Here is a 27,791-nt window from a genome sequence, read left to right as displayed (position 1 = left end):
AACGCAGCTGTACAAGGAAGGCCAGCAGGGGGGCCATTTACCAACAGCCATTGGGGGCTTATTTGCACGTGCGTGTATGTGTTGCATATAGGTCCATGCACCAGTAGTGTCTGTCCATGCATGCTCAAATGTATGCAAGTGTATTTTTTACATCGTATTATTACTAATGTATAATAGATACATCCAAAGTGGCTGTCAGGACTGGTCAGTCATCATAAAACATGAGGCAGCCACTCTGACATCGCCGCCACATTAACGTGTTCTCAAAAGAGACAAAAAAAAACACCCACTGTGGACTGTCATGTAGGCAGGGGGGATAGAGACAGAAAGACAGAGACTGGGTCGGTGCTTAAAGCTAACAGGTAACCTTTCTGTGCACCTAGGACAAAGGCACGGGGAAAAAGAAAATGTCAAATTAAGAGAGGCCAGGCAGAGAGACGTGGCTGCCATATTTGTGTGAAAGCCCAGTGCTGTTGGCAGCAGAGATGGCTGCTTTCTGATTCATCTGGGGCCGTATGGCAAAGCTTTGTCAGTCTGTGCGAGGTATAAATAATTCAGGGTGAGAGATGGCAATTACAGGGCCCTGCACAACCAAAATGAATATTTTATAAGGACTAAAACTGCCCTGGAATGAATCACACACATGGAGTCACACACACATACATACACACTCACACACACACCCACACACACACACACACACACAAGCATAAGTGAATGTGTGCACACGCACGTACGTAAGCACACTTGCACCCGAACACACACAAAAAGGTAGCACATATGAACCCTTAGCACTGCTGTTGTATTGTTGACAATATAACTATTATATAAAGTCCTGCGTTGAGGGTTAATCATTTTTAATATGCTTGCACAGTATTATTGAAAACCCCAACATTATTTGGTTAAGATGAATACGCACGTGGATAATGTGTATTTAGCACTACAGACAGATACCTGATAAAGATTTTGGTACTGTTCAGTAGCTCATATAACATAAATTAAAGTGTTGTCAATATATAGGAGATCTACACAAAACAGAGTCTCCAGAGACCCAGAACCTTTACTTTTGACCCTGTAAATATGCTCTTTGTGTGTGAGCAAGAAGGTGGAGTTGGGGGGGAAGGGGGGCAAAATGCTAATGGGAAAAGATTAAACCCAAAAGCCGCCTGGAGCATTTACCTCTAAAGGGTTTTGTCTGTCAGGTTTCCTGCAAAACTCTGTCTTTATAATTCTGAAACAAAAAATAACATTGTTCCCTGGTCCCGAGGAACGCTGTGGCTCGGTTGAATGGCCATTGTGTGGGCCTAGCTAATGATACCTTAGCTTTTGTGAGAGGGAGGCCAGGTAGGTCTGTGACATCAGCGCCACACAAGTGCTCCTCTGTCCGGATGTTTAGGGAAGGATTTCGTCGGTGGTGGGAAAAGGATATAGAGAATAAACAGGTCCTGTTTTTGTAACAGCATTTTGAAACCCTCAGACATGGGTATCCTGAGAAAAAAAAGGCCCTTAAAAAATAGCCTTTTTCCTTTTAAATCATTAACATTCTTTTATCTGATTATGTGAATTTAATATATGGACATCAATTTCTGGAATAAACACTTCAACAGAGAGTGATGTAATTCCAGGAGCGCCCCCCTCCATCCCCTTCTTTTTTTTTTTTATATTTCAGTGGCAGAGTGTGGGCGTTTTATTTGTCAGTCCAAAGGGAAGATGGCAACCCTCTAAGGGAGGAGAGACCCCAAGCATGAAGACACAGATCGCATGTGTTGGAAAAAGTGACAGCGAGGCAAATGCTAAGAGAAAGCTGCTTCCTTACAGAACCGCACACTGTTAGCGATGTAGCTAGCTGTTGTGAAGGCAGCTGACAAACCCATAGCGTGGCATGTCTCGCCCCGTTTGTGAGTTTTCAAAGAGTGTGATTTGCAAATAACATGAGTCTCTGGGCATAGACTGGGCATGTAAGTACGGTGAATAAAGCCCCCCTGCTCTGTTGAGGGAAACCCTTGCTTGTCAGCTCAGTTCTTTGTCAGGAACCTGACAGATAAATAGACAGTGTTTTGCCGCTCACTTCTCCTGCCTTATGTACACAGAGGCGTGTGTCTGCTTCCACATACAGGTTGACTTGCTTTAGGGGAGGAATATGTTGAAAGACACCCCGCCGCTTCTCAGGGCAATGACTGAAAATATTTTGGGCCACTTCAGACAGCCTCAAACAACAAACAATGGGGGTTGATGTGTAACCAGATAAAACACAGATCGAATAGCTGGGTCTAAGCACCACTACAGGGCTTATTTTTCATGCAAATTACTACTAATGAGCTTCCTGAAATCTGACTAATTATATCAAAGTGATTTCTTTAATTAGTTTGTAATAATTCCTCGCATAAACATCATAGTAAACAGATTAAGCTATATAAAAATATCAATTTGTCACACTTTATATGAGATGCTGTGCTGCTGACGCTAATCTTGCTTCTCCAAAATGCCACAGCAAACATTTATTAAAGAATTAAATATGTACTTAGGATGTTTGGTAACATTAAGGAAGCATATCTATTGCACATTTCTCATGGTTTCTCCACAATGGTCTTCAACATAAAAGGTTGGAACCCTCTGGAAGAACATAATGAAGTGACTGTAATGATTTACACATGTGTAATTGGTGAGAGTCCAGTTAATAATTCAGTAGTAAATACAATTCTATAGACCTAATTAAAAGTCATAAATTATTACATGAGTATCTAACCCAAACAGAGGTAATGTTATTGTAGTGTTACTGTACTTGACAACAGAGATTACACAACTGAGTGACTGGAAATACTGCGTGTCAAAGCCAAGTACCTATTTGAAAAATAACAGACAACTTCAGAAAAGATAAGAAATTGCATTTATCTACCACTTTGCACCTCCTGTTAATCCAGCAACATTCCCCAAACCCCTAAAGAGTAAAAATATCTAATATACTACCAGTCACAAGAGAACTCATACGACTACCGATCTTTCTGATACCCTCAATCTGCACTGAGATGGATTAAACATTCAATTTGTTACTTGCCAGACCACCACCTAGGTTCAGCGCTTACCATACAAATGGAAAACACGCTAGTAATCTATTAGCCTGCCTGGCCTGACACTATATTATGTTGTATTTGTATTATATTTACTTCAGGGAAATTACGATTCAAGTCATATTTATCTTCATGTGGAAATGTGTGTCTAAATGGAAATCACCTATAGTGCGAGGGTGGATGCAGAGCAATACTAATGTGATCCATGAACCGTGCGATTTAGCCACCCTCTATGGATGCACTATGGGCTGATTCTACATATCAAACATGCTCTCCCCCTGTTAAAGCCCATACCCAGAGCCCCCGATGCTGTTTGATAATTATTACGCTTACATTACAACACAAGACCTTGCCTGTGGAGCTGGAAGAGCCGCCCCCTTTCCCATAAACACACACACACACACGCACACACGCGTGCACATGCTTGCATGCACAGCCTTTGTCATATACAGTAGTAAACAGCTTCCCAGTAAGCTGTTTGCACTTCACTGCCCGCTCTAGGAAATAAAAACAAAGAGCAAATTGGGGGTTTTGCGTCTCAGTGAATAAATAAGGTTGTTTTAGTCACAGAATCCATTACCTTTTAAAACATGTGCCTAATGCGTTGAGCCTTTTCATTTTACAAACAAAGCCTAAATTAAGAATTAAATACATTCGTATTTAGATAACGGCATTAGCTTTATGACATCAATGTGAAAAAGTTGGACCCAATCCATATCATTCCCATGCCTCCATTGTTACGTTAAATTGCAATATTAATCCTGGCTCAAACCAAGGTACTGTAGCTTTTATGCAGTACATTTGAATTATGCTATTGAAGTAATTGATAGTGATTCAGTCATTGAAGGTACTAATCCCATGATTCAGTTCATCTCTCTCAGTGCCATTTACCTCCAGATGTTTAGAGTTTGGGGTAATCAATAAAGAGAGAATAAAGATTGGCATTCACAATACTCCCCTTGACAAGCTCCAGCCGAATGTTTGTCAAGCAAATTAAACACACTTAGACTTTTCACCTGCTCCTACAACGACACCACATATGGCCGTGAAGTTAAAAATAAGAAACTGTGCATACATTACCATGCATAATGCAGAACTCCCTCCATTTAATATGCAAATTTTGTAAAATATTACTGAATACCTTCTGTTCGGAATGAATAAATTTGAATTGCAATTAGAATAATCTTGTATAATTAATGAAAACTGTCAATTTTGGTTCCGAAGTAATTTGATTAGCATGTTGATAGGACACTTATCAAGTTCAGTAAACTGTTAGATTAAGAAGATGAAAAAAAAGATTCTAAGGATATTTTTCTCAACGGCTCTGACATTTTCCCTTGGCATTGTAAACAAAGACAGTAGCTGGCAAACTTCCTGAATCGAGGGGCGAGAAAGGGAGGGTGGAGAAACAGAAAAAGAGAAATAGAGACGAGGACAGAGATAGAGAGCCTCTTGAGATAATCTGTGAATCTCAGTCCACAGATGAAAAGGAGTCTATCGTCAAGGCTCCTGAGTGAGCTACTCATCTCTGCCCTCTGCTCTCCAGCTAAGCCCAAGTTTATGGGATTTATCTCGTGAACCATTTGTAGTTTTCACATCACATGATGAGTTAAAAACAGCACACAGCTTTTTAAATGTTTCGAGGCTATAAATGTAGAGTTCTCAGCTAAAACCCACAGACAACTGATCCCAGTCTGCAATTCATCTGAGAGTAGCTATCTATTAGTGATCAACAAATTGATGTACACCATTGTTGTATTGTATAAAACAGAACCATCTGTACTGTCTACAGATGAACAGAGCTAGTGACCTCCTTTTCCCCTCTCTTTCTCTGCTCATTAGCTATCCTGAACCTCTTTCTCTCCTGCTTTCAGTTTTCAAACCCCCAAATGAGACCTAAATCGCTTGCAATACAGGTTAGCTTGAGGAGGGGGGGGGGCAAACATCTGTCGCGCTAGGTACCCGCACGCAGCTCGGGGTATCTCCTGCGAGGAACTTTGGGGATGTTTAATTCATAAACGCTGTCATCCATGTAAACCTCCTGATTTCATAATGACTAACTCTTGGTGGTTTAATTAATTTAATAATGCCTTTCAGAAGCCATAAATGAAAGGGTCTCTGAAGTGGTGCATTAATTAGCCAGCGCCGAAGCTAGCCCTGTCAGACTGGTGGCTGTCAAAATCAGGGCAAAGCGGAGGATGGGCGTAGCTGACGTCCTAAGGTCAGAGGTCATGCCAATCACGCTCCTCACCACACTTAATGAGTCATAATTTGTGTCTAGTATACACATATATTAGGGTCAACATGTGGTCATGTCCGTAATTCTCTCCCCTTGCTAGACTACATGAAAATAACTGGCGGGGTGACAAGGTGGTTACATCCTCAGTAATAAGCTGTAGCATGGCCGCATCATGTTGCTACTAGTATTTACATGACGGCCGCCTTTGAAAGTAAAATCCATCACAGCTTTACCTCCTTCCCTTTTATTTAGGGCCGACGTCCTCGCTATGGCCGTGTTTCGTTCGATGTTCCGTTTTACTTCCAATTCCATGGTTTTTCTTGCTCACAAGGTTATAACATAGAATAAATGAAACTTCATTAAAAGTCTCTGCAACTCAACGCATGAGCACACAAAATCATCACAGAACCAACCAGATTATATTCCAAACTAACTCCGTGCATCTCATAAGGAGGTTGTTTTCCTTTTTCATATTTCATAAATATGAACCAGGGAGGTTTGTGTCTGTGCCTGTCCATTTATTACCATAAAAATCAGCTGACTGAAGTATCTCACTATCTGTGGAGGCAATTAACTGTTTTGAGAGAATGCGTAATACGGGACTTTGTAATGGTATCATTTGGAGTCAAGGCACAGATGCGCCGTGCGGAGCCATACTGTAATTAGAGAGAAATGCTGTACAGGTTTTCCACTAATTAGCAAATTATGCTGAAAATAGCATCAAGCTAATTAACAGTTATTATGGCATTTTTGAAAGTATGACTTTAATTAGCAAAGTCCTGACGCAGGCAATTTCAAACTCGTCTCCGAGAAGATGAAGAAGAAAAAAAAAAAAACATGGGGCATGATCAAGAAGATACCCAGATTATTATGATGCTGTCAAAAACTAAAGGAAGGGGAGAAAAAACAGGAGGGGAAAAAAGGACTGAGTGAGTGAGGAAGAGAAAGGAGGAGGAGGTCTGGGGGTGGGGGGGGTGCGGATGGGGGGGCAAAGCTTTTGTGTGTTGTGTCTGAATCTCCATCCAAATGAGGGGACATGTGTGCTGTGCCACGTTGCCAAGAGGAGCCCTGAGCCGTGTGCCCAGTGTCAGGTGGCAGCGGCTCACCCCTCAGCTACCAGGCGAAGACGAGAGTGAGCTCAGCTGGTGCCCACAGCCACTCACTTATTCTACTCCGCTGCACATTAAAGGAGCCCTCGAGTGGAGCCAACCAACGCCAGCCAGCCAACCTGACAACAACACTCCACCTCCTCCTCATTTCCAACAGTTCCTCTTAGCACTTCCAGGGACCCACCTTGGACCTAAAGATGACCAGTGACAGCATAAAAACCTGAAGAATTTGGCACCGTCTCACTACTGAAAAGTAAATAATGTTCTCTGTCAGTCTGGAAATACTATCTGGAATCATTTTAACTTCACAATTGTTGATACAAGTGAGTGTTTGGGAGGTTTCTCGTGGAAAATGTGTTTTTAAAGGCACCTGTGCCGAATGTTTTGAAGGGAGGAAGTGTCACCAATGGAAGTGGGGAAAAGAGTAAAAGAGGAGAGGAAGAGATGGAGGAAGAGAGGAGAGAAGGAGAGGGGTGGACTGAAGGGTCTTTGAAGGCCCAGTGTGTGAGAGAGAACAGAAGTGTGCCTAGCCCCAGGCAGCCTACGGCTCAGGCCCATTAGCTAGACTGACCTTGCCCGCGCCTTTGTCTTTGTGCTCTCCTCCCGCTGCTTCCCCTTCTCAAGCATTCCCTTTTTGTTGTCTCCGAGCGAGATTGGGAAGGGGGCCATATCTTCCAGCTTTCTAAACCTCCCAACCCCCCATCTACCACTCAACCTCCACCCCCCGCTCCTCCTCCACCCCATACATACACACACCCATGCCTTGCCTGGAGCTTGTGCCCCTGAGGACTCAGTACAGTGACACCCCTAGCCGGTGGCCACCTCTGCCCCAATGAGAACTTGGCTGGAGTGGTCAGTGCCCCACAGACCCCCAGAGAAAATGCAACATATCAGGGGGCCCAAATCATGGCGCTGCAGGCTTCGCATACGTGCACCCAGTCTGGGCAGTCTGCCTCTTTATTGCCTGCCTCTCATTTGAGAGGATGGAGCCTGGCTGCCAAGTTTTGACACCGCCACATATGGCCTCCTCCATCAATCGGACTAATCAAGCATCAAGGGGAGGCAGGACCAGCTTAATTGCCAGCCAGATATAGCTGCTCTCACTTGACGTGCAACCTGAAATAGAAACAGGTCTGAGGAGATATGACAGAAGATAAATGAATACGGCCATTGTTCTAATAATTATATCAAAATACACTTCTTCTTAATCTACTCTCTACAGTGCAATGGAGGCTGCAATTTCAACACGACTAATCAACAGTATTGCAAATATTGCCTTAATATAGCATCATCTACTCATTAAAATGTGGATTATGTTCACATTTGTAATGTTTGCTACCTCAGGTTAGAGAAGTGTACGGTAAGTTGTTAAGGAGTTTTTTTTCCCATGCAGGCTGTAGTGCTCTGCTCCTTCAGAGTCCTTGAGGCGTTCTGTCTGCCTCAGCCTTCCTCTCTCAACTTCCTGTTTCCCTACACCCCCCACTGGGGGTAGCAGCCACGGAATAACTTAGCACATGGAATGAGGAGGAGAGATCAACAGCAGTGATCCATTCATCTTGAGTTTCTCCTGTCACTCTCTCTTTCCGTTTGTAAACACTGAGGGGCTGTGGTCAGAATGGCCTTTTGTCCACTGTGTTTTTCTGCATCCCTCTCTTATTCACTTCAAAGGTAACAAGTGACAGATGTCTGTCTTCTCTGCGGTCTTAAACACTGAGGCTCCGCGATAGCATCTGGGCTGAATGTCAAACTGTGAATCTTCCCCAAGAAAGTACTGTGGTTATGCCAAGCTCATTGTTATCAATGTCAGGGACATTGCCTACAAAAGTATTTAAGATACTCCCTGTAGTTCACATTATGGCGTTGGGCTCTGTGTATGAGTGCTGGTGTGTTTTTACATATGTAAAAATGAGTGTGTTGGAAAAAATATTATAAGAGAGAAATTACAACAAAGGACAAAGTGAATGAACGAACAGCTCAATTAGATCTATGATAATATTTGCTGGTGGGTATAATAGAATCTCTGAAAGGCTCTGTGTGAATCAATTTAGCCACAGGAGATGATAAAAACACAAAAAGAACAGATATATGTTAAAGCAGAAGTTAAGCAGGATTAGCGGGTTCACTGGAACCGCAGAACTAAAAATACGTGGCAAAAGGTGGTGGTGTTTCGAGCTTGCAATCACAGCACGGTGCTGTGTTTATTTAACTTTCTCATCTCCATCGCTGCCTCCTTTTGGTATTTACATGTTTAATTGAGAAGTGTGCTGTGCTGCCGGTTTCTTCTGCCCATCTGCCGAGTCCCTTCCTCTTATCAGGCTCATTCCTCAAACTGACAGCTCTCCCTTTCTGCATATCTCTCTTTCACTCCTGTGCCACTACACTCCTAACTCCTCTCTCTTTCTCTCTCTCTCTCTCCCTGTCCCTCTTCTATCTGTCAAGTCCGGATATGAGTAATGACAAAGTATTTTCCCTCAAATCAAACCAATAAGTAGAAACATGCCCAGGCAGCCTCGCAAGAAAATTCTGTAGCATGAAACTCTCTGTTGTGTGGTCCAGGTTTTTTTTTTTTTTTTTTAACCCCACGTCTAAATCACCGCCTGTCAGATGCAACATGTGTGTCATTGTATCCCCATCAGCGTGTTTCATTGTACACACTACCACCTCTGAAGAGCTGCCTCTTATCAGTTGAGTGTCAGAAAGCCCCCAGCACCACCACCTCCTCCCCACTGCCTTTCTAAATGCTTTTCTATTAAGAGCAGTGTTGTGTCCCTCTGATAGCGGCAGCTTCTCCACTTCATCATTCATAATCCCAATGGGCATCAATGGACTCTATAGCCTCGCCATCCACACCAAAGGCTTTGTCATTCAGTGCAAATGAAAACAACCTAAATGAGAGTGAGAATCTGAGGAATTCACTATAAGAGACAAGGAAACGGTCCAATAGGCCCAAGCACTCCAATCATGAATAGTCCACTCCACAGCAAGGCGTTGGCGATACCTCACATGTTTGGAGAGGGCTTTTGGTTGGCTTTGATTCTTTTTAGATGGCATAAAACATATGGAGGGCATTTTACAAGTGTAAAATGATACTACTTGTGTGCTTTGTCTTTTAACTGCTGTTCTATTTTAGCTAAGTGCATGGTATGACAATAAATTCCCTGAGGTAGACAAGTGCTCTTCAAATCAAGGAATGAGAGCCATATGAAAAAACAAGGAGGAAGAATTATATTATAGTGACGGCGTAGACTAACTTTCACCAGCTCAAAAAAGTCTAAAATGATGTTCCCGCCCTTCCCAACATGCAGAAGTCCCGCTGGGGGCCTCAATGTGATCAGCAGCATCCCCACCACGTCTCCTCATTATTGAGTAAATAGGTTTGGGCATGTCCTCAGTAAACAAAGCCAAGACTGACAGTTAAGGGAGTGAGGGGAGTGGGAGGCAGCCTCGTTCCCAATTAGAGTCGCCTCAGGCAAAACTTTAAAGAGGAGATCAATCCTACAGATCGCTAAACTGATCCTGTCACAGGCTGGGGATATTTAAACCGTGGTGCAGAGCGGAGCGTTGCAGGGCAGTTCTCAGTACAGTTTGACTGTGTGTGCTAATGACTTGGGGGTAGGCTCTCTCACCAGGACACACACCCCACAGCGAGGCAGCCGTGATTGACGGGTGAAATCGGACCTCAGCTGCAGTTCTCGGCACAGTAGGGGCCAGATGGGGAAATAGTGATTTGCGTTTTTTAGTATGCAGCTCCTGCACTTACGGATATTCCCTAATTGTCTCCCTTACTTACCTGTGAGGCTGTTTCCCATCACAGATGCAGAGTACATTTCAAATTAACCCGGGATGTTTTGATTTTTTTTTTTTTTTCTAACCCTACACCTTTGAAGCAGACTTATTAAAATGTGCCAGTGGGGCTCATCTCAGTCCATCTAGTCAAGGTAAAAAGTTAGTTCTCACAGATGTTGGGACAAAATAAAGGGACGAACACGAGGTGAGTGAAGCTGGTAGAGATGACACCTGACTTTAATCGCATCGTCAATTCGTGACATCCTGCTAAACCATGAGATAGGTATCTTTGACTACAAGTGAGTAGCTGGCACTCCAACTCCCAGGCACACATGGATAATGTGTAATGAGCTACCAAGCTCTCTGCAACTGCAGAGGAACTGAACATTTAAATGAGCGAATGATGCATTATGTATATCAGTGAGGTTCCTGTGCAGGAATTAATCATGATCATAAAAGCCAAAGACAAAACAACATACTCAGGCCTTTGCTGAATTGTTGTGATCGAATCCAAAACAAATTCATTTTTCATGCCATTAAAGATAAAGAAAATCTTAAAAGGTTTGGTTTTGCTTGTCTGCGTCTCTTATTGAGAGTCATTCACTTTCAACTTTATTTGCGGATTATTGCAAATCCCCGGTACAAATCATATCATGAAATCATGTAGCTGGGACATTGGATGTGTTCTGCTAATGCTCAAGGAAGATCCCCTGAGGGAGCCATTGAGTGGGGGAGAAGGGAAAGAAGGAGAGAGGGAAGGAGAGAGGCTGATAGAAGGAGAGAAAGAGGTGGAGAGCGAGTTGCAGGATGGGAAAGGGAGGGAAGGGCGGGAAAGAAAGACAGAGAGGAAGGGAGGGCGGCAGCAGTCAAGCTGCACTTTATCCTGACAGATCTCCTTTACACACTAATTTCCTTGTTAAAGAAGAGAAAATGGCACTCAATCTGGAGAAATCCTTTTCTCCTGGAGCAGGCCTGTCAGCTGAGGGATGAGTGGATACAAGCAGAGCTTTCCTCCTCAGGCTAGCTCCCCCTGGCACACAGCAGCCTGGCTACCGCTCACAGCAGAGCTCTCTATCTATAGCCATAATTAATACACCATCAGAATATAATGAACCATACCATGATACATGAATTTCAGTGGGTGCCGTCGACAGCAGTCATTTAACTGCTTGCTGGAAATCAAATGTGAAGTCAATTGATTTTTTGATCATGTCATCTCCATCACAAATGGCAAACAAATGTTGTACAAACATTTCATGCTCAGTTGCTGTTTATAAACATTTCCCATGACAAAATATACCCCCCACACCCCCTTCATTCACAGTTACCAGCAAAGACAGTATCCAACAAGGGCATATCTTTCACCGCAACATATTTATCACTGCATTTGTAATTCACCAAAGTGTATTAGCTTGGATTTGAGAAAAGGGAGAAAAGAAAAGCCTCTTTTATTTTAAGTCAGGGGTGTTAGCTGTTCAGTCTGGATGTTCTCATCTCCCAAGATTACTATTCGCAGGGTGTGTGTCAAGACTACTTCTCAGAAATCTCTGTAACAATTCAGATGCGATCGATAAGGAGTGACAGTTTATTCTAAGGCTTAGCACAGGCCAAGAAAAGAACGAATGAAGCATCAAGTTTAGAGGAATGAATTTGTTTTGTATTTGATTTTTCCATTAAATTTATCACCACTTTAACTCTCCCTTTTTCCCTATCTTTCTCACTCGTTCCCTCTCTCACGTTTTCCCCCTCACTCCGTCGTTCACATCAACAAGAAGGCTGTAAACGGCTGTCAATTTCTCGTCTGTGATTTCCATGTCTTCACTTTCATCCATTTTTGATTGCTTCACACCCTATACCTATGATGCTTTTAGTGCTCATCTGTGACCTTGTGAGATGATGGCAAAAATTATAAAATACATTTGCAGTTGCAGAGCGCTGCTGCCCTTTATAACACTTCATCATATCTGCTGTGGACGGAAAATGGTTGAGAAACATTTTCTTACAAAACTGCCTAATGTTGGTTTGGCACAAAATCATATGGTAAATCTATTACCACTTTGTCAAGAGAAACCACTTGAGGCTTCCCACAGTGTAGCAGCAGGGAAAGTGGGAAATAGTAACTCTGAAACTACTGTCCGATTCCTCTTATTAAAGTGTTTTCCAAATCTTCTCCCTTTTCGGATTTAAGGGTCATTGAGAAAGCCAATCAAAGGGACAGGCCAGTCAGAGAGCCAGCGGCGTGAACAGGACAGGAACCAGCTGATGAAATTCATCCATACTTCTCACTTATGATGACATGATTGATTTTCCCTCAGAGTGCTCAAATGTAGGATTGTCTTCCTACCCCCATCTCCTCCTCCATCCCGCCTCAATCTGCCCACCCACCCGCCAAGCCAACAGCTAATGGATAAAGCCTCTGTCTGTCTCAGGCATGGCGGAGAGTTGACGAGTGGAAGAACAACTGCAACGAATGAAGGGTGAAATCTGAGAGTGCAATTTTCCATCTGTCAATCTCCCTTCAAGAGAACAAGTTGACCACCAATCAGCGAAGTCGATTTGGAGCTGGCGGTTGATGGGAGCATTCTGAGTGACAGCGTCATGTCACTACATTAACACAGCAATGAAAGACATAAAAAAGGAATTTTTTTGAAGGGCCTGGCCAGTTACTCGGTTTCTGGATGTGATTTGGAAGGTTGGGACCGTATATTTCTGCCTTAACAAATGAACAAACTGACAGGTTAATGCATAACACATCACTCTATAATTCATGTTTCTGAATTTGGGAGACTCCTATCATCCACTAGGTGCCTCGAAATACAACCAATTAAACTTTACTTAATTATTAAAGGTAGAAAGTGAGGGAGAAACATGCCTTAAAAACTCTTGCTTGCAGTCAATTACGATAAAACTTTAATGAGGCTGGATAGAGAGCCATAAAAACTGATAGCCCCTCCGTCATGAATTATATATCCATATCGATTTTGTTTCTTTGCTATAAGAATTGCAGGTAATCGTATGTTACCACATGTAAAGTGCACTTCCCTTGCGAGGATAAATATTAACTATCAAATATATATGAGGTGTGTGTGCATTTATGACCAAGCTCATGGAGAAAATGAAGAGCAAAGATGTCGAGGCAAGGGCCATTGGGAATGGATAAAGGGTGCCATATCTGACAGTAAGAGAGACCCTTAGTGGTGCTGCCTTGATATGTTACCTAGTTAGCGTCACAGAGAGAGGAATAAATAGTTCTTTATTATTTGTGGTTGCCATCATGTCTCTCCTAATAGACAGGCTATACTGAGTTTAAACCACATTATCCTCTGCGAGACCATCGCAATTACTCTTGAGAGCTAGGTCTGATGTGTGGATAAGGCAGGTCGCCCATGTCTTAATGAACACAAACAATGTGAAATGGTGGAATGGAGCAGTGGGGGGAAAGATAATGGCAGGGGAGGGCTTGTTTTAATAGAGACAGCACTAAGTTGTTTGCTATGATCTATGCGAAGTCTGAGAATGCTGAAAACCCCCAATGTTAGTTTGTAGAGATCTTTTTTCATGATCCTATTACCCAATCCATCAACACCCTTTTCTCTGCATTCTGCTGGCAAACAGCAGGCACAAATCCTGTTTAGAGGATCTCCAGTTGTGGACCGGTGTGTCTTGCTGTCATTGTCAGACAGACTTGCCTTGTTGGACACTCGTGGAGGTTAAAGGGCACCAAACTGGATCAACGTGACACCTAGTGCGAGTGTTATCCCTAGCACAAATGGCTCAGTGCTGGGTTAATTGATAAACTGCCGCTCCACTTCATTAGTCAGACAGACTGGGCTTAACAAACGAACACAGAGCGAGTGGCACTCTGAATATGTTAATCATGACCGGCCATCATGGGGTTCTTCCCTCTACTTTCTTGTCTCAATCTCTGGTAAACTACAAAGACAAAGGGATGTCGACTCACTACCAACTCGGTGTACACTTGTACAGAGCAAAGCTATTTATCAGCGACAATAGAAAAAAAAACACACAAGACAGACAGACGCAAGAGTGGTCCTTGGTGTTATTGAATATAAATATATAATAACCATGTAAAAAATGCATCATTTGGCCTTTTCACAAAGGCAGTTGTAATATAGCGCTAGGTGAGCACTGTACTTGACGTACACACTGAAGGTGAGGGTGTCAGGGGAGAGCTCGCTGGAGCGAGAGGAGGTTTTATTGTTGCCCAGCCCTTCCGCTTAAGTGCACATGGCTGGGAGGAAGCCGGGACCTCCAGCTCTGACCTCTGCGCATGTATATTTAATAGGCCATCAGTTGGCCGGGGCAGTGCTCTGATCAGGATTCAGAGAGGGGCTTTGAACACCCCTGTGTATTCCTGAGCGTGCAGCCTCAAGCTGCTCTCCCCAGCTGTGTCAATCCGACAGCACTGTTACAGGCACCCAGACAAGGCGCTGGGCACTCCACTGCTACCGCCTAATGACTACAGAAAAAAAAAACTAAACAAACACAAAAACAATAACATTTGGCGTATGGAGCTCTGCTACCATCTAATGAGTGGTTTTAAAAACTGAAATCCAACGTCAGCTGATGCACTGTAGGGTATGTGGGATGTGTTTGGATTACATCAGCTATAGTATACAACGCTATGTTCCCGTTAATAATAACAAAAAGGCAATCTCACGGTGACTGCACTGCACACGCCAGTAACGATTGTAGAAACAAGACGGCAAACAGAGAAGTGCCACTCGTGTGTCTCTGCTTCTAACAAGGTATCACTACTCTTTGAATCAAATCGGTTCTGAGTGTGGGTGTGTGTGCATGAGTGTGTGTGTGTGTGCGAGCGTATGAATGTCACAGTGCACGCACGTGTGTGTTTGTGTGAGGGCAGCTTAACGAGGGTGGTTCATTTGACAGGCAATTAGTTTGCGGAGCTGCTATTGACAGCCCCTGTGCTTGTGTTTGTTCAACAGCTCTGGGTGAGTTCCACGCTCCCTGGGCTACGTGACAAAGCACCTCCGACAGGGAGCTCCTGATCTCCACCGAGGCTCAGAGGCTCGCACTGTGAGGGGGGTGGATGTGTGACAGCCTAGCAGAGAGAAGAGAGGAGCGAGAAGGGGGAGAGATACAAAACCCACAAGGGTCTATTAGGGGGTTGTTGCAAGTTAATGTAGCTACAACACACTTTTTGTGTCGTATTTTGAAAGGCCTGAGCAATGATGTTGTCATTTGTTGTTTGATTGCGGGGATAGCGAAGGGTAATCTTAGGAGACACACAGGCTCTCACACTACATGCACACACATAAAAATGCAGAGAAGGGAGAAGACAAGGAGGTGGGGGGAAAGCTAGAGGGAGATGGAGGAGAGAAAAAAATATAACAAGATCCAAACACTCTTTTATCCTCGAAAATCCCATATTCTAATGCAAGGGCCCATCCCTCTTTTAGTTGCAACCGTTTCGTTTGTAGAGCCAAGCTCCAATCAATATCATTATTTTCACAGTGGATCGAAGCGCCTTCACCGAGTTAATGGGGGATTGAGGTGGTAAACGTTTACCCTCTCTCACTGTCAGCAGAGCAGTGGTCCATAGTGGGCCCAGATGACAGCACTGGCCCCACTGTGGACACACTGTGTGGAGATGTCCTGTGGGTAGACAGGCTGCATGGACTGTCAACCGCCTGCCATGCCCTAGATGGCCTAACATATCAGCCACTTGAGTTAGAGCAGCAGCATGGGCTTTGACTTTTGCTAGAGCTAACAGAAACAAACCAGCCAGTGCTGGCAGCAGCATTGCTTGACATTATTATTGTAGATACGAGAAAAACTGGAAACAGACTTTGTTTTACTGTATTATTCACAAAAATATTTCAATGTCGTGCAGATTAATTAAGTAAAATATTAAATAACACACTGCATTTAGATAAAACCTTTATTTTTGGCCAATGCTAGCCATCTATGAGTGTGCATCAGCTGTTATGTCGGATGTTTGAGAAATGAAGACTAATCTGCAGCTGGCAACAGCAAAGCAAATTCTCTCATATAGCAGCATATGCTAAATAGCTCTTCAAGTGCGCAGATGCATTGCTGTAAAATACTTCTCCTGTCTGCGTATCTGCATCTCCCAGATGGGTCCCAAGCTGTGCCAAACTGCATCTCATCAACAGCTATGAACTATGGCATCACATGACCACAGGAGATATGTGGAGTCCTATTCTGTCTTGCTTTGGCACAACATGGTCAAGCGATGCATCATCAGGAAGCCCACACTCTGTCAAAATGGAGGCAACTAACAGTGAGAGGAAGCAGTGGAGACAGTGTCTTTTTTTTTTTTGCTCAAGTGTTGAAAGTTCTGGTTAATAAAAAGAGAGATAAGAACAAGACTTTCGTCTGACTGCTTTTTTTTTTCACTCTGTAAAAAAAAAGACTAATCAGCAGAGTTTGAGTTGACTTAGGTTTGCATGAGGGTGTGACAGAGCAGGGAGAGATTTCATGGGACGTTGCCCCATGATTCACTGAGTTATTGGTTTCCGCCCTGTTTTAATCGCTGGCGGGCCTGAGCCAAAAAAATCTTGGAGGATTCCGGAGAGCTCTTTTCTCCACCATTCAGCAGAATGGAATTTGGTCTGCAAGTGCCTCACGTCATTCGAGGCGTCCTTCACAGTTTTGGGGGCCCTAATTCAAACCACATGGAGGCCAGCGTCCGGTTACGGACCTGTTTAAAAAAAAAAAAAAGAAGGACGCATTCCCATTGGCTGCTTCAGGATGGGAAATGGGGTGTCTTGATGGAAAAAGATAACAAACATATCTAAGTAGGAGTCACAACATTGCCAAAGCACACACACATTCACATGCATAAATATACATACACATGTACATACATGAGGACATATACAAATATACACGGATATACACAAATACACACACAGAGGAAGAAACATACACTTACGGCCTGCAAAAGCTGTTTGCTTGACATGATGGAAGAATGAGCAGCAGGCTCTGTAATATTGCTCCTATTCTTCATTGACAAGCATATATATTTTTTGCTGTTCCCAACTGACTTTGCAGCGCTGAACTCCATTTATGAATTATCTGACATATTTCCTGCTATTTTTTTGACAGGAGTACTCAGAGGAAATTTCAAGGCACCTTTCTCCTGACAAGTAGAAATATCAATATTTGAATAAATTGCAGATTTGGATCTCCTCACATGGATGCTCTCCAGCAAGTGTGTGTGTGTGTGTGAGTGTTTGTATGGCTGTATAAATGTGTGTGTGTGTGTGTGTGTGTGAGTGAGTGAAGGGAATGGGAAGGGGTTTGTTTCATTCTGTTACCACGGTCTTATCCCCCTGAGCCCGCAGGCAGAAATCTGTATGCAGCATTTCATTAGGAGAGAGCTCGACTGAGTGACATGTGAAGCACACCTCGCCGTCGACCTGATGAAGTTTACTTCTCTCAAACGACAAAAAGCCACTTTGTAGACTAGCCCTTTTTTCCACAGAGGAAGAGAGGGGGTGATGGCTGAGCACCAATAAAAGAATCATGAATGTTGTTTCACAGAATGACAGGCCTATCTGTACACAAATATTTCTCTTCGAGAAAAATGTAAGCTTCAGAGCTTTCTTCCTCTTCTCGTTTTTTAAAGTAGATTTGACTTGATAGAACTGACAGTATTCAAAATATGATCACCTAAATTCTAAGCCTTGTAGAAAACAGCTGACAAGACGCGCAAACGGGAGAATAGAAACAGATTGTTCTTATCTTACAAAAGTGTTATGTGAGGAAAATAGCATTTCACCCAGTGAACTAAATAATTTACAAACAAATACACTGTTGTCCTACAAGCTTGATAAATATGCCATCTCTGTATAAGAGGTCAATGTCAAGCATCCATAACACTCAGTGCTGTCTCCTTAAAGCTCCTGGTGTTACGTATGAGAGACTTCTGCCTATCTGTCTCACTCTGTTTAGCTGCAGTAGCTGCCATGCTGTCTGCATGTCTGCTACTGCCGCTGATAGATCACTCTCCTGCCCACCTCTTCAACCCCACCCCCTCCTCTTCACACCCCACCATCATTTCAGGGAGCTTGAGAAATGACTTAGCCATGTGAGGTTACTCAGGTACCAAAAAAGGCTGTGACCCTGTGACCCCCAAGAGCCGACCTTCCTGACCTGAACGTCATACTTTCTCCTTCTCCAGCGGAAAAACAAAAAACAAGTCTTATCATGCGCCTCCGTAGCTCAAAGGAAAAAAACAGAAAGCCTTTATATCAATGCGGTGCTTTGACAATCATCTATCCACATGACCTGTGATTTCTCCGACAGGGTCTGCTTGACACTTACAACAGAGAGGTGACGGCACGCAGGTTGTCCATCTCTCGCCTCGGCTGCCCTTATCTCTTCTCCTCTCCATCTCCTTCCTCACTCCACCTTGTGTGCACAACTTAATAAGCAAGCAAGGGGTAGATTCCCATTATGGAAACCCTGGAAAATGGCCCGGACATTTCCCCCCCATATCTGGGATCTCCATCTGGAGAAGGCACTCTCGCTCTCACTGCCCCCCTTGTCCAATCTCTGTGTGTGTTCTGGTGAGCCTACGCTGCAGAGATGGCTTTCACTCTCCACTGGCTACAATGAGATTGGCCCACCAGGTTGACTCTATTCGAATCGACAACCCATTTCAATAACGTAACAAAACAGAACAGAGTGGTGATGCTGAATAAAACATTTTAGAGAAGTGCCAAGGGGGAAACATGAGGGTCCTAAATTATCTAAATCTATTAGATTTTTTGGAACACTTTGGCAGAAATATACATTTATCAAGAAATAACACAAAATATTCTGGTAGGTAGTGATTTAATACCAGTGTCACTGCTCTCATTTCATCTGGCTGCTTCATAACTAGAGTATTTGGTTAACAGACTAATAAAGATCACACTGAGGTCACCAAGTCACTAATCCCTGGCGTTATTAGTAAAAACAAAGTCTACAGCTGTATGGCAATGCACCCCAACACATCTGTCTGCCTACGCACGTGCATGAGGTCCGAACATAATATGGTGTGACTTAAACCATACAATGAGAAGAGAAAATAAATACGCTAAGAGCAGCAGGGGTGGATCGAGGCAGGCCTCCGAGGACCTATGTCATCACTCCCTATGTTCTCTGCTGCGCTCCCCACCCGACTGAAAGGCTCAATGATTATTGAGGCTCAGCTTCCCTCTAAGAAAGCAAACCGGAGCTGCAGTCCAAACAGGGCCGAGCCAGCAGCGAGGGAGCACTGCTGCACTAGGCAGCTCGGGTTTACCGTCGCCTCCGACCTGGCTGGCCCCCAGGCTTGCATTAGTCCCCCAGCCCAGGCTCTCTAGGACAAACAAACAACCACCACTTACACAGTCAGGGACGAGCAGTGAGGCAAGAAGAGCTGGTGCCACCAGCACTGTGTTGAGGGGAACCTGACCCAATTGGATTTGCTTTATCACCCCATATAATGACTCCCAGACTGGCCTGTTACAGTGGTAGAAAATAAAAGATTACAAAAAAAAAATCTGCCTGCCTGCCATTCTGAGTTTGGCCCAGAATGGGCAGCTCCCCCAAAACAGATGGGGAGGCATCTCAAAAATGTTCTCTGCCTCTGGGGACATGTGGTTTTCCCCATCATTATATAACTGTAAACTCCTGGATGTCAGAGATTGGGGATAATAACTTTCAGATGTTGGCAGCCTGGGCCAATGCTGGGACCTGCTGGATGGGAACGGTTATTTGGCAGAGGAGAGGAAGTCCGAGAGATTAGGACTAAGATGTGACAGCGAGAAAAGTGGATCTGGACTCGAACTGAACTGGTTTCCTTAGCCTGTGTCAGTGTGTTTTGCATTCTACTGAGCGCTAATGATGACAGTGTGGGAGGTAGAGACCCGGCATGAGTGTGCGTGTGTGTGTGTGTGCGGGCAGGAGAGAGAACGAAAAGCAAATTAATATCAAAACCACAGGAAATCATGTCATTGTGTGAACACGCTGAAATCAAGCTAAAGTGCTCGGGCCTGATCCACCACTTTTAGCTTTCTATTTCAATTTTCAGATAAATTTGATATGACAGTTTTAGCACTCCCCGTTGGAGTACAGATGTGCCACTAATTCAGAAACAGACACACCTCCTTCAATAAATGAGTCCTTATAGAAGTGTCATCCCGTTAAACCATTTTTATTGGTTTGTCTCACATGGCGGGACAGCATCATTGCTCACCGCAGATGTGGTTGCCGATTGCCAGTGTGGTCAAGGTTTGGTCACTGAAACTCACAGACCTCTAATGAAATGAAACATCTCCTCACATTTTTATATATTCCAGCTGTATGGGGGCAAAAAAAAAGCACAATCCTGTTTTTCTTCTTTTAATTTTTTTTTTTTTCCTTTTGCTTTAAAGCATCGATCGCAGTGCTGAACAAGCAGAGGAGTGTTTTTTATTGTAAATCAATACTGATCGATCGGCAGCCTGGGTGTTGAATATGGATCAATATCACACCAGGCTGTGGAGGAGATCTGATTTCAATTGGCAAGAGAAGCCCGCAGCAGGTTTCCATCAAGCGGTAATTCAAGACATGGGAACATAAGTCAGATGGATTGATATAGACTAGCCAGGACCTTTCTTGCCACTGAACCAGCACAAGGAAATTTCTGTCATATATCATTAATGCAGTTGGGGCAGGCAGTAAAAAAAGAGGGGTTGCAGAGTACCTCAGTGACCCCCAATGTAGAGCATTGGTCAAACATTGAATAAATACTTCATTATTAGCATGAATTTTATGTTGTTGGGTTTTTTTTTTTTTTTCTTAAAGAAACTCCAGAATAAAGAAGTCCAACCAACTCAAAACACTAAAATAGACTGCGCTCTCTATTCACACATGCACCACAGTGCGGTCATGTTCTGTGGAACTTCTGGTACTCATTATGCAGAGGTCAGCTCGAGATTCATACTGTAAGCTGTTGTTAATTTACTGAACAAATGTCCTGGAGAAAAGTGGTGAATGGTGAAATATTTTTTTCACTTATCATACGGTTGATTTTTATTAAACTTGCACATTTGTTTAATTTAAGCACCGCAACAAAACACATAATATAACTTAACGACACACGTGCGTCTAAGAGGTCCATTAAGCATGTGTATATGTTAAAAAAGCAGGTCATCCCGCTCATTCATCACTTGTTTGTGATTCCTGAGCAGAGGTGCACTGTTCCAAATGACAGCATTGTAAAACAATAAAAACAGAGCTATAGTTAGAAATAACTTGTCACTTTTAATAAATGACACTGGTTCAGGGCTCTTTCTCTGGGGCTTCTCTTCCGATACATCCCAGGCACCCCTGGGGCCAACAGAGCAGCCAGCAGACCAGCTCGTTTCCCCGAGGTAACTGATGACCCTATCCCTGAATTCCCCCATCTTTGTCCTGTGACCTCACACCAGCGGGAGCAGGACCATGTCCGATGAAATCTCCAGACTGCTTCCCATCCTAATCTTGCCCATGTCACACTACAAATTGCTACATTCAGAAAATGGAAATAGATTGAGGTGAAAATGGAGGGAGGGACAGACAGAGGTAGGGAAAAATGGAAGGATGGGAAGGGAGGGGGAGCGGAGGAGTGTGCATCGACAACCAGTCCCCTAAGAAAAATACTTGAGGAAAGAACGACTCGGGAGATCCCGACAAGGAATCACATCTCAGCGAACATATTGATCTGATTTACAAAACCTCCACTCTAATGCGAAACAAATGGCGTGGGCGTGAACTGGTACTTAACCATAAAACCCCAGCATTACTCCGTCTCCGATGAAATACCACATATATCCCTCACCAGGGCCTAATGTGCTGTTTTACGGCCAGATACGACTGAGGTTGACCCAACAGTTTGTTTGACAATTAGGGGAAACCTAATAAGGATTGAATGGGAGTGAGAACATGCCAAGAGAAAGAAAGGAGACTCGTTTTCGAAAGAAAAAACGGGTTAAAAAAACACTGGTCTGAGTGACCTAAATGTGATTCGCAGAATCAGGAGCTGTTTGACAAAGCTCTTGCGCCATTAATGCTTTAAAAAACCAAACAACATCTTCAAAACAGCAAGTTTAATTATAAAGGAGAGCTGCTAAATATTTGAGACAGAGTGGCATGTTTTATTTACCTCACATTTAATTTCAATAATGTAAGATTCTCACCATGGTGGCTTATTGCAGCAGCGTGTCAAGGAAATGCGAATAAATCTTAATAGATAGTTTTCTTTCATAATATCAAAATAAATCACTTGCATTGCTCCACAGCCTGACTTAAATCACATTCATGCACTAAACCCAAGTCGGTGAATGCAACTGAACATAGTAAACTTTGACAACTTGTAAAAATATACACAGAAAAATGTGATAACCTTTTCTTATTTCTCTTCAGCATGTGCGCATATGTGTGTAGCTGTGTGTGTGTGTGTGTGTGTGTGTGTACAAGGTCCAGTGTTGCTCTTGGCCCAGAATTCATCCCATCACCCCAGCTCTGGCCTTGTTTCTGTCAGCAGTGAACCACTGGAGTAAAAGAGTGGGGGAAGAGGAGAGGAAGAGAAGGAAAGAGGGAAAGAGAAGGGGTGGTGAAGGGGGGAGGGGTTGTCTCCATGGACAGATGGACTGCTCTTTCTCAACACATGTGGAACCATGTTTCGTCTTTCACTGCCGTCAAGCTGGAGCCGAATCCGTCGCTCTGTTGGCCCGCGCCACTCTTTTCGTACTGCACACCTCTCTCTTTAGCACAGCACACTCACACACACACACACACACACACACACCAGTGTGCAAACACACACATGCATGCAAGAGAGTGCACACGTAGACGCACGCACACACACGCCACACAAACATCTCCGTCTTTCTCTGCACACATGTTAAAGTCATCACCCCTGCTCAGCGCTAGTAAAACACAACACCCCCGGCTTCTCTGCTGTTGTCAAGTCTTGCCATTAGCTGATGCCACTGGGGAATCCTACCCTAGTGAGGTGGGTCTCCCTCGGGAACGTCAGGCACCACGTTACGTTCAGCCGCCACTCATGTGAACCCAAACATGTGAGCATAATTTGGAAAATATCATTTATACTGTGCGTCTTTGTACGTGTCTTGACATTTACAAACTGCGATAAAACCGACATGAGGGAGGAGGGAATAGAAAACAGGGCGAGAATAATTTGAGGTAATGTTTTGCTTAGTGAACAGTATTACCCAATCCTGGATGTTGGAGCACTGGGAAGGAGGTTCTGGCTCTGAGGGCTGCAGAGAGGGTCTGGGTTTCATTTTTCGGCAAGTGCAAGCCAAAGGAGAGCTGCCAAGTACAGCTTTCGCTCTCAACACTTCCTGCTCTTCCTACCCTGGCTCAAGAGTTCAGGCTTCACTCAAACATCACGTCGACTTAGGCAGGGGTGGCCAGTTTATTCTCCTATTTCTCAATGGGCGTCAAAAACTCACATCTGTCACACAAATTACTCCAAACACTGCCATAAATAAAAAAAAAAAAAAGCCACGATGGCCACAAATGGTCCCACATGTGTGCAGGTGTTTGTATGCATGTGTGTAAATATAGTAAGAGACTATTTCCTATACAAGTTAACAGCTTTAAATGACTCAGTGCAGTGTGTTAAAATGATTGCAGTGCAGGTCCCACAGCTCAACGATATATAACGCAAAGGAAGCAAAAAAAAAAAACAGAGGGAACACCTGCAGCAATCAACTCTCAATCACAACAACAGTGACCCTACCCACTGCATCATTTTTATTATGGATCATGAGAGTACAATGCTAGATTAACGCTACCTACCAAGTGCCATCTTAATTGCTCCTCTGCAGATGCAGTGAAAACATGTCATTTAGGTACTTCATAAACAGACTTCTCTTTGCAGGTTATCAAAACAGCCGCTCGGTGAAAAAACACACCCTCTTTTCCAATTCTGATGTGCAATTAAAATGGTTTTAGAAATCCTCTTTGACAGTCCAGGGCTTAGCCAAAAATGTAAATGACATTAAAGGAGACAATGAATTTAATTTTGTTTAATGTCCCCTTTCGCTGATTCTCATTTACATCACATTTCCACATAAAGGGCTGACCTTATAAATACTGGCATTTGTTCAGCTTTTGGAGGTAATCACGGTTTTGCAAAAACCAGATGGGAGCACACAAATTTTCCGATTTGTTTCTTAGAAGGCCGAGGGAACCACATGTGAGACGTTCTAAGGCTGCGCTCTTTTGTTTCTGGTAAACAACTTGACAACAAGTCAAGTGCACTCTGGGAAATGACCTCGTAGGTGTTCCACAAATGAACGATAACGCAAAGTCATTTAGAAAATACAGCTTTACTAATGAGGGACATAACGGAAAGCTAAGCAAAATTTACATTAGGCCAAAATTTAATTGCATTAACACACGAACAGGTGTGGTGAGGCCTTTATAAATGAGCTAAATGAATAAAAGCCTCCCACAGCACAACCATGTGTGCTGACCAAAAAAAGAGACAAGGGGAAAAATAAGGGGAAAAACAAGTCAATGTCATGAATTATTCAGTGGCTGGGCTGCACTCCAAAGGTCAGTGCTCTCTGACCTTTCTGACAGGAAGTGAAAGGGAGTGCCGAAGCCGCTGGAATAAATGGAGCTGACATGTTTAGATCTGGTCCAGAATCTGGTTTCTGAATGGCAGCGTAAATTGACACAGGATGTTAAACTGTATGAACGTACATTAAATTCAAAATTCATAGAAAGGAATAATATACACATTCTCAGTCTGTCTCGATTCTGCTTGAATAAATTGCTCCCGCCTCTCAGAGTAAAAGGTGACCTTTGAACCCTAGCACACCGAATGGCTCATTTTCTCTCCTCTTTCAACAACATGTGCCGTCTTATCCCATGCGTAAGCCTGAACAATGTATCTAATCTTTCACACAAGAGAAGACAAAGTCAATATGCAAGAGAGTGGAGACAAACACTAGACCAGGAGAGTCATCGCAAATTGAGTTATGTTTGCCTATACACTACATGCACTGTAAATGGGAAAACCATCTAATGAGATATTGGGTACTTCATCACTATAATTCTAAAGACTCAAATTACCAAGTGAATAAACCTACACCCCCACTTACTTTAAGGCACCATTAACTTATAAATGTGACATCTGTAGCTCTGCTGGATTTATAAAGGGGAGCGATGATTACAGCAAACTGCACTGAGATGTGGTCATAGCAACTGTGCTCCAACTAGTCACTAGAAAAATTACAGTTTCTTCGATGAGCAACAACTGACTTTTTATTTTTATTTTCCCTTTTGATCTCCGAAACAAAGGGGGGGGGGGAAAGTATGCTCACACTATTTAAAGACAATAGACTTTTTTATGTTGAGCAACACATGCGCTCACTTTCCCAAAAGACACCGAAATTTGAGTCACAACACATACAAACCCGCCCAAACGCAACAAAAATAGGGCCTTTCTTTATCCAAAAATGAGAATGAATAATGCAAGGGCATCAAATGTAAGTGCTGAAATATTTAAAGACCAAGCAGTGCTGAAACTTTGTGACAGCTGTTGGGCCTATATCTAACCAACTTTCTTTTTTTTTTTTTTTTTAAGAGAATCCTTCCTCTTCAGAAATCTAAGTGAAAATCTGTATCAAAACTCTGAGAGAAAATAGGGTAAACAGATGTCTGGCTTGACCGCAGGAAAATAGGACACATTTGGAATGATAAGTTTCCCAAACTCCGTTGGATATGCCAGATCCATGGGAACGCCAGTTAATGTCTTGCTAGATGCCAGCTAGCTGTGTGCGCTCTCCCCTCTTACCATCTGGGAAAATGTTACAGCGAATGAACGCCATCAATGATTCACTCCAAATCTGTTTCTTAAGGTTCGGCCATGCTACTGTTTCACTAGGAAATGTGGCAGTGCTAGCTGGTTTTCATACTGTAATTGTAGACAGATGAGACATGCCTGATTCAACAATCAAACCTCTCCTCTAGGTTTATGTCACTCAACTATGTTCTACTCAATTGGAAATAATCAGTTTCTGCCAGCAGAAACCGCAGTACAGGTGCCGGTAATGATGTGCATGAGAAAATGACAGATGTAACAAAAATTGTTGTAAAACATGAAAGCTTTAGCTGAAAGCTTAACGGGAACAGTCAAGTAATAGCAGTAAATAACCTTGCATGGCAAGACAACGCTGTGCTCTGGTTATGTCTGTAACTCTTGCTAAACCCTGCAACCTTTCACAAGAACCCCTCTCCGCAAGCCTCCTTCAGTCACTGGGAACCTGTGTGGGTCTGTTAGGGTGAGTTGACGGGCTCATAGTTACGACATGGAGACAATGGGAGGGTCTAATGAGGAACATATGCTTTTGTGTTTCAACAGAGCCGCTCATTGTGCAAGGAAAGGGATACTTTACTCCTATTCAGACTCGTCACAATGAAAATCCGAGCCCTCCCCGAGCCAGTTGAGCTTACAATATCCATCCGCTTCTTTTTTCCCTGTTCTTTTTTCCCACCCCTCTTCTTGACTTTAATTCTCCATGCATTCATTTTGCTTATTGTACTTATGTTACATGTTTTGTCCCGCAGATTGAAGAACAATGGCGTGCGAAACTCTAAACAGTAAAAAGCAGCAGAGCCACACAAAGCAGAGATGAAAGCAGCGGAAATTAGGCAAAGTAGACGTCTCAAGTTGTATGTTAATATTCGCACTGTCGCTGCTTTCTTTAGCAAATGCACCTGACTAATACAATGAGAAATCTATCTGGTAGAAGATGCAGCAAAAAAATAAAAATATCCTAACAACAACGTCCTAAACACCTCAGTATGTTTGGTGTATTTACTGTGACTGAACCAGAGCAACAGCACAAACAACATGCGTGCATATGGGAAAGTGCATGTGCATGGGTGCTGTCTGTCTGTCTGTCTGTCTGTCTGCTTGTGCCCTCATCCGAGTGTGTATCTGCGCTAATCTACGTGTGTGTCTGTGTGAGTTTGAGTTCAGACAGCAGTAGCTCTGGTAATCCATCCAGGCTCCCAGGGCAGCCAGCTCCTACTTCCTGATGCATGAGAAGCCGCTGGAGTGGAGTGGCAGCAACAACTGCTCAGCCCTATTTGATTACTAATAAGAGAGTTGTCCCCTCTGTCAGATACCAGGCTTTCTCCGCTAAGCAAACAGTGATTCCGGCTAGTCAAACATTAGCATTGCTGTCTCTCCCTACTACGTGGTGAGAGTTACATTGAGATCGACGCTCAAACTACACCCCCTACCTCTCTCTTATTTCCACACACACACACTCCTCCACCTACCTAAACATATTCAGACTGACCAGGACATATAGTTTCACAGCATGGGCAAAATGTCAATGCCTGAAAGAAGACCATTTATTCTCCCTCTTTAGAAAGTGTTGAAGGTAATATAAATATATGTGGCAAGTGTAAGTTGCCTGGAGGTGCAGAACCAAACAGAAGACATAAAATGTTTATCCTTTCTAAAACGAATCTTTAACGGCTCTTAGCTTACAGCTGACTTGAGAGAAGGAAACAGTCAATGAAAAACAACTATTG

At 43.4% G+C, this 27,791-nt stretch overlaps 1 protein-coding gene across 6 annotated transcripts in view; it reads right to left on the bottom strand.

The window, feature by feature from the left end:
- The window catches only part of LOC113158950 (transcription factor COE3), a 67,488-nt gene that overhangs the window by 33,683 nt on the left and 6,014 nt on the right, over positions 1–27,791 (bottom strand). The gene's annotated exons all lie outside the window — the stretch shown is intronic.

Source organism: Anabas testudineus, chromosome 15, assembly GCF_900324465.2.
Source record: "Anabas testudineus chromosome 15, fAnaTes1.2, whole genome shotgun sequence".
Lineage (NCBI taxonomy): Eukaryota > Metazoa > Chordata > Actinopteri > Anabantiformes > Anabantidae > Anabas > Anabas testudineus.
This window is presented reverse-complemented; position numbering and strand designations above follow the sequence as displayed.